The sequence below is a fragment of the Schistocerca gregaria genome, unplaced genomic scaffold (assembly GCF_023897955.1).
Source record: "Schistocerca gregaria isolate iqSchGreg1 unplaced genomic scaffold, iqSchGreg1.2 ptg001646l, whole genome shotgun sequence".
NCBI lineage: Eukaryota > Metazoa > Arthropoda > Insecta > Orthoptera > Acrididae > Schistocerca > Schistocerca gregaria.
Genome location: NW_026062914.1, coordinates 72,501 through 80,000, shown reverse-complemented (window position 1 = coordinate 80,000; position 7,500 = coordinate 72,501). Strand labels below are relative to the sequence as shown.

At 54.8% G+C, this 7,500-nt stretch overlaps 3 non-coding genes across 3 annotated transcripts in view; all 3 read left to right on the top strand.

The window, feature by feature from the left end:
• Positions 1-3,364: 3,364 nt before the first annotated feature.
• LOC126333840 (small subunit ribosomal RNA) lies at positions 3,365-5,257 on the top strand. Its single transcript, XR_007564393.1, has one exon. It is a non-coding gene; the product is annotated as a small subunit ribosomal RNA (ribosomal RNA).
• Positions 5,258-5,625: 368 nt separating this feature from the next.
• On the top strand, positions 5,626-5,780 carry LOC126333822 (5.8S ribosomal RNA). The gene has a single exon (XR_007564376.1). It is a non-coding gene; the product is annotated as a 5.8S ribosomal RNA (ribosomal RNA).
• A 188-nt stretch (positions 5,781-5,968) lies between these two features.
• LOC126333857 (large subunit ribosomal RNA) overlaps positions 5,969-7,500 on the top strand; it is a 4,222-nt gene continuing 2,690 nt past the window's right edge. The window contains exon 1 of the ribosomal RNA XR_007564409.1: positions 5,969-7,500. This exon is cut by the window's right edge and continues 2,690 nt beyond it. This is a non-coding gene — a ribosomal RNA (large subunit ribosomal RNA).

Genomic DNA, 7,500 nt, shown 5'->3' with positions numbered 1-7,500 from the left:
TCGAACATGCACTACTCTCGGCCTGCAACGGAGACACACAATACGTAAACATCTGGAATGCGACAATGTCGAGTGCACCCTCTCTGCCACATTGCACCGTCGACACTATGATAACCAGACCAGTAGGTCCACCTATAAAAGCACAATACCACACTCCTCCGACAACTACCATTGCTCAGATAAACCAACACCACCAACACACATCCTACACAGAGGGGCACCAAATATCACCACCCGCCCTCGTGTTATACCACATGAAAAATTGCAGAAGTGAGAGACACAGACCCGCCAGCCTCTTGCTACAAGCATCGAACCGACGTGACGTATCTACGGTGACTCAGGCATCCGCGTACTGCCACCACTATCCACCCCCCCCCCCTCTCTGCCCCCTTCCCACACAATACCAAATTTAACCAACTTTATCGCTTAACCTAACTGTGGTTTTACCAGATTATCGCTTAACCTAACTGTGGTTTTACCAGATTATCGCTTAACCTAACTGTGGCTGTACCAGATTATCGCTTAACCTAACTGTGGCTGTACCAGATTATCGCTTAACCTAACTGTGGCTGTACCAGATTATCGCTTAACCTAACTGTGGCTGTACCAGATTATCGCTTAACCTAACTGTGGCTGTACCAGATTATCGCTTAACCTAACTGTGGCTGTACCAGATTATCGCTTAACCTAACTGTGGCTGTACCAGATTATCGCTTAACCTAACTGTGGTTGTACCAGATTATCCCTTAACCTAACTCAATTTGTCCCTTAACCTAACTCAATTTGTCCCTTAACCTAACTCAATTTGTCCCTTAACCTAACTCAATTTGTCCCTTAACCTAACTCAATTTGTCCCTTAACCTAACTCAATTTGTCCCTTAACCTAACTCAATTTGTCCCTTAACCTAACTCAATTTGTCCCTTAACCTAACTCAATTTGTCCCTTAACCTAACTCAATTTGTCCCTTAACCTAACTCAATTTGTCCCTTAACCTAACCCACGTTGTCCCTTAACCTAACTCAATTTGTCCCTTAACCTAACTCAATTTGTCCCTTAACCTAACTCAATTTGTCCCTTAACCTAACTCAATTTGTCCCTTAACCTAACTCAATTTGTCCCTTAACCTAACTCAATTTGTCCCTTAACCTAACTCAATTTGTCCCTTAACCTAACTCAATTTGTCCCTTAACCTAACCCACGTTGTCCCTTAACCTAACCCACGTTGTCCCTTAACCTAACCCACGTTGTCCCTTAACCTAACCCACGTTGTCCCTTAACCTAACCCACGTTGTCCCTTAACCTAACCCACGTTGTCCCTTAACCTAACCCACGTTGTCCCTTAACCTAACCCACGTTGTCCCTTAACCTAACCCACGTTGTCCCTTAACCTAACCCACGTTGTCCCTTAACCTAACCCACGTTGTCCCTTAACCTAACCCACGTTGTCCCTTAACCTAACCCACGTTGTCCCTTAACCTAACCCACGTTGTCCCTTAACCTAACCCACGTTGTCCCTTAACCTAACCCACGTTGTCCCTTAACCTAACCCACGTTGTCCCTTTGCCTAACATAGTTCACTGCTCGGAATCTCTGGTGTCGTTGTTATCCTCATGTAGATGTCTTGCGAGTGTTGCTTACTTTCCACATATTCCCGCTATCCACTGTCAATTGTACTGCAATAGGACTATATCGCCCCCCCCCCCCCTCTGCCCCTCTCTTTGTGTCTCCGTCCTCTCAAGCTGGTCGGTCTGGCGTTTGAGTGTTAAATGAGCCTCGCAGCTGTTCAGTTGCGTTCAGATGTCGACGCCCTCAGTGTACGTCGTGGTATGGTCTGTGTCCATTGTCCGCTGATGTCGTACGCGTAACCCACACGCTGTACCGATCATCGGTAGTTACGTACAGAGTGAAGTAGTGTGATACGTGTGACCGTACGCTGGCTGTGCCCAACGGTGTCGAATCTCAATTTCCATATGTTGTGCTCGATGCTACTTGTCTCGTCTCCCAATAACAGCTAGGTTGCACTGTGGTACGCCGTAGAGGCGTGTGGGAGGAACGTACGAACGCATTGTATGTCACCCTGGGTCGCTGGGGGTGGTGGTGCGGTGAGTCAGGTCAGGTCAGCGTGAGCCGTGTGATGTAGTGACGCGTGTATTCCGACTTTGTCGTATTGCCTCACACAAAGTGCTACCCTGGTGGACCGCGTTCCATATCTGGGACATGCCGCAGATGCCGGTTGACAGTGGATCGCGGAAGGGACATCGCATACGTGCGCGGGCCACCTTCCACGTGTTCTCTTCTGCACATGTCGCAGTGTGTATGTGGTCTGATGTAGCGTGTCGTGACACATGACATCCTGGCATGCAAGAATTGTTGAATTCGCAAATGTAGGTGGACATCTACGTTTACTGCCCAAGATACGCAAATGAACTGGAAATCCGTTGTTGAGCGGTTGTTCACGCTGGAGGTGAATCTGTGATGGCGACGATCGGTACAGCTATTAACCGGTTGTTTCAGCGGTACCCGCCACATCCACACACGTGACTAGGCCCATGTGGGTATGAAGCGATACGCGGCGGTGGCTTGGTGGGACTGTTCCCGGCCGGTGAAGGGGGGCCGCCCGGCGTGTTGGCCGCGCGCTGCGTGGGCGCACGCGCAACAGGCGGCTGGTGGGGGGCGCCGAGTGGCAGGAGCGCCAGCCGACGGGCTCGGCAGGCGGCGCAGCTACGCTGCGGCGCACCCTGCACGCGGCGCCTGGCGGCCAAAGTTGGTTCAGCCGAGCCCGGTGCGAAGCGCGGTGGACATCTGCAGTGTGCTGGTCTGATTGAGGACTGTGTGCGTTGAGGATGCGCCGCCGCCTGGCACTCGGCGCCGCGACGCCGTCTGCTGCTCGGTCGCCCCAGCGGTTCTCGCAGGTGGTTTGTATCGCAGTTGTGCGGACGTGTTGGCGCGTGCGCTGTGCTGGGAGAGTTCGCTTCTGCACCCAAGTGGGGCTTTGCCCTTGTGTGGCGCTGGCGTTGGAGCTGCCGGTCACCATAGGTGGCGCGTGTTGTCTCCCGCCGGCAATGCCACGACAGCACGCTCCCGGGCCTCTGTCGGCAGCGGCAAGCTCAGTTGGGAGCAAGGGTGTTCGCACTAAAACCGTCTACTCGCCTAACTCCGGGCGATTGCGCCTCTCTCGAAACCGACCAAGTACCTAGGACGGCGCTGCGCGCCGCCGGGACCTGAGAGGGTTTCGAGGTGTATCGTGCAGGGGAGCTCGGCCTCCTCCTGTTTGCAGAATAATTGAGCGGACGCTTGCGTGTTCGCGCGGGCCCCCGGGACACACTCCCGGGCGGCCGGCTGCTCAGCTCTAGTTGACGCAGCTCCCTGGTTGATCCTGCCAGTAGTCATATGCTTGTCTCAAAGATTAAGCCATGCATGTCTCAGTACAAGCCGCATTAAGGTGAAACCGCGAATGGCTCATTAAATCAGTTATGGTTCCTTAGATCGTACCCACGTTACTTGGATAACTGTGGTAATTCTAGAGCTAATACATGCAAACAGAGTCCCGACCAGAGATGGAAGGGACGCTTTTATTAGATCAAAACCAATCGGATTGGCTTGTCTGGTCCGTTTGCCTTGGTGACTCTGAATAACTTTGGGCTGATCGCACGGTCCTCGTACCGGCGACGCATCTTTCAAATGTCTGCCTTATCAACTGTCGATGGTAGGTTCTGCGCCTACCATGGTTGTAACGGGTAACGGGGAATCAGGGTTCGATTCCGGAGAGGGAGCCTGAGAAACGGCTACCACATCCAAGGAAGGCAGCAGGCGCGCAAATTACCCACTCCCGGCACGGGGAGGTAGTGACGAAAAATAACGATACGGGACTCATCCGAGGCCCCGTAATCGGAATGAGTACACTTTAAATCCTTTAACGAGTATCTATTGGAGGGCAAGTCTGGTGCCAGCAGCCGCGGTAATTCCAGCTCCAATAGCGTATATTAAAGTTGTTGCGGTTAAAAAGCTCGTAGTTGGATTTGTGTCCCACGCTGTTGGTTCACCGCCCGTCGGTGTTTAACTGGCATGTATCGTGGGACGTCCTGCCGGTGGGGCGAGCCGAAGGGGTGCTTTCGCGTCCCGAGGCGGACCCCGTTTAAATCCTACCAGGGTGCTCTTTGTTGAGTGTCTCGGTGGGCCGGCACGTTTACTTTGAACAAATTAGAGTGCTTAAAGCAGGCAAGCCCGCCTGAATACTGTGTGCATGGAATAATGGAATAGGACCTCGGTTCTATTTTGTTGGTTTTCGGAACCCGAGGTAATGATTAATAGGGACAGGCGGGGGCATTCGTATTGCGACGTTAGAGGTGAAATTCTTGGATCGTCGCAAGACGAACAGAAGCGAAAGCATTTGCCAAGTATGTTTTCATTAATCAAGAACGAAAGTTAGAGGTTCGAAGGCGATCAGATACCGCCCTAGTTCTAACCATAAACGATGCCAGCCAGCGATCCGCCGCAGTTCCTCCGATGACTCGGCGGGCAGCCTCCGGGAAACCAAAGCTTTTGGGTTCCGGGGGAAGTATGGTTGCAAAGCTGAAACTTAAAGGAATTGACGGAAGGGCACCACCAGGAGTGGAGCCTGCGGCTTAATTTGACTCAACACGGGAAACCTCACCAGGCCCGGACACCGGAAGGATTGACAGATTGATAGCTCTTTCTTGATTCGGTGGGTGGTGGTGCATGGCCGTTCTTAGTTGGTGGAGCGATTTGTCTGGTTAATTCCGATAACGAACGAGACTCTAGCCTGCTAACTAGTCGCGTGACATCCTTCGTGCTGTCAGCGATTACTTTTCTTCTTAGAGGGACAGGCGGCTTCTAGCCGCACGAGATTGAGCAATAACAGGTCTGTGATGCCCTTAGATGTTCTGGGCCGCACGCGCGCTACACTGAAGGAATCAGCGTGTCTTCCTAGGCCGAAAGGTCGGGGTAACCCGCTGAACCTCCTTCGTGCTAGGGATTGGGGCTTGCAATTGTTCCCCATGAACGAGGAATTCCCAGTAAGCGCGAGTCATAAGCTCGCGTTGATTACGTCCCTGCCCTTTGTACACACCGCCCGTCGCTACTACCGATTGAATGATTTAGTGAGGTCTTCGGACTGGTACGCGGCATCGACTCTGTCGTTGCCGATGCTACCGGAAAGATGACCAAACTTGATCATTTAGAGGAAGTAAAAGTCGTAACAAGGTTTCCGTAGGTGAACCTGCGGAAGGATCATTACCGACTAGACTGCATGTCTTTCGATGTGCGTGTCGTGTCGTGTCGCGCAACACGCTACCTGTACGGCAGTGGCCGTGCGCCGCGTGCGGAACCACGCGTGCCTCTCAAAACTAGCGGAAGTGTTGTTGTTGTGTGGTACGAGCGCTGAAGCTCTGGAGCGGCTGGCCTGCGGTACCTGGCGCCTGGCGCCGGTTTTGAATGACGTTCGCCCGAGTGCCTGTCCGCTCCGGTGTGGAGCCGTACGACGCCCATCGGCTGTGAGGCCGTTGGACACAAAAAAAAATAGTGGAACAGGGGCCGTCAGACGCCTCAGTCCCGCAAATGCTACTGTCTTGAAAGAGACAGTGGGAGACTGAAAAGGAAAAGATCACCCAGGACGGTGGATCACTCGGCTCGTGGGTCGATGAAGAACGCAGCAAATTGCGCGTCGACATGTGAACTGCAGGACACATGAACATCGACGTTTCGAACGCACATTGCGGTCCATGGATTCCGTTCCCGGGCCACGTCTGGCTGAGGGTCGGCTACGTATACTGAAGCGCGCGGCGTTTGTCCCGCTTCGGAGACGTGGGAGTGTCGTGGTCGCCTGTGTGGCCGGCCGCGTCTCCTTAAACGTGCGATGCGCGCCCGTCGCCTGGCGGTTCGCATACCGGTACTTTCTCGGTAGCGTGCACAGCCGGCTGGCGGTGTGGCGTGCGACACCTCGTACAACGACCTCAGAGCAGGCGAGACTACCCGCTGAATTTAAGCATATTACTAAGCGGAGGAAAAGAAACTAACAAGGATTCCCCCAGTAGCGGCGAGCGAACAGGGAAGAGTCCAGCACCGAACCCCGCAGGCTGCCGCCTGTCGTGGCATGTGGTGTTTGGGAGGGTCCACTACCCCGACGCCTCGCGCCGAGCCCAAGTCCAACTTGAATGAGGCCACGGCCCGTAGAGGGTGCCAGGCCCGTAGCGGCCGGTGCGAGCGTCGGCGGGACCTCTCCTTCGAGTCGGGTTGCTTGAGAGTGCAGCTCCAAGTGGGTGGTAAACTCCATCTGAGACTAAATATGACCACGAGACCGATAGCGAACAAGTACCGTGAGGGAAAGTTGAAAAGAACTTTGAAGAGAGAGTTCAAAAGTACGTGAAACCGTTCTGGGGTAAACGTGAGAAGTCCGAAAGGTCGAACGGGTGAGATTCACGCCCATCCGGCCACTGGCCCCCGCCCTCGGCAGATGGGGCCGGCCGCCCGCGCGGAGCAATCCGCGGCGGGGTCGTGTCCGGTTGCCTTTCCACTCGCCGCGGGGTGGGGCCGTTCCGGTGTGCGGTGGGCCGCACTTCTCCCCTAGTAGGACGTCGCGACCCGCTGGGTGCCGGCCTACGGCCCGGGTGCGCAGCCTGTCCTTCCGCGGGCCTCGGTTCGCGTCTGTTGGGCAGAGCCCCGGTGTCCTGGCTGGCTGCTCGGCGGTATATCTGGAGGAGTCGATTCGCCCCTTTGGGCGCTCGGGCTCCCGGCAAGCGCGCGCGGTTCTTCCCGGATGACGGACCTACCTGGCCCGGCCCCGGACCCGCGCCGCTGTTGGCTCGGGATGCTCTCGGGCGGAATAATCGCTCCCGTCAGCGGCGCTTCAGCTTTGGACAATTTCACGACCCGTCTTGAAACACGGACCAAGGAGTCTAACATGTGCGCGAGTCATTGGGCTGTACGAAACCTAAAGGCGTAATGAAAGTGAAGGTCTCGCCTTGCGCGGGCCGAGGGAGGATGGGGCTTCCCCGCCCTTCACGGGGCGGCGGCCTCCGCACTCCCGGGGCGTCTCGTCCTCATTGCGAGGTGAGGCGCACCTAGAGCGTACACGTTGGGACCCGAAAGATGGTGAACTATGCCTGGCCAGGACGAAGTCAGGGGAAACCCTGATGGAGGTCCGTAGCGATTCTGACGTGCAAATCGATCGTCGGAGCTGGGTATAGGGGCGAAAGACTAATCGAACCATCTAGTAGCTGGTTCCCTCCGAAGTTTCCCTCAGGATAGCTGGTGCTCGTACGAGTCTCATCCGGTAAAGCGAATGATTAGAGGCCTTGGGGCCGAAACGACCTCAACCTATTCTCAAACTTTAAATGGGTGAGATCTCCGGCTTGCTTGATATGCTGAAGCCGCGAGCAAACGACTCGGATCGGAGTGCCAAGTGGGCCACTTTTGGTAAGCAGAACTGGCGCTGTGGGATGAACCAAACGCCGAGTTAAGGCGCCCGAATCGACGCTCAT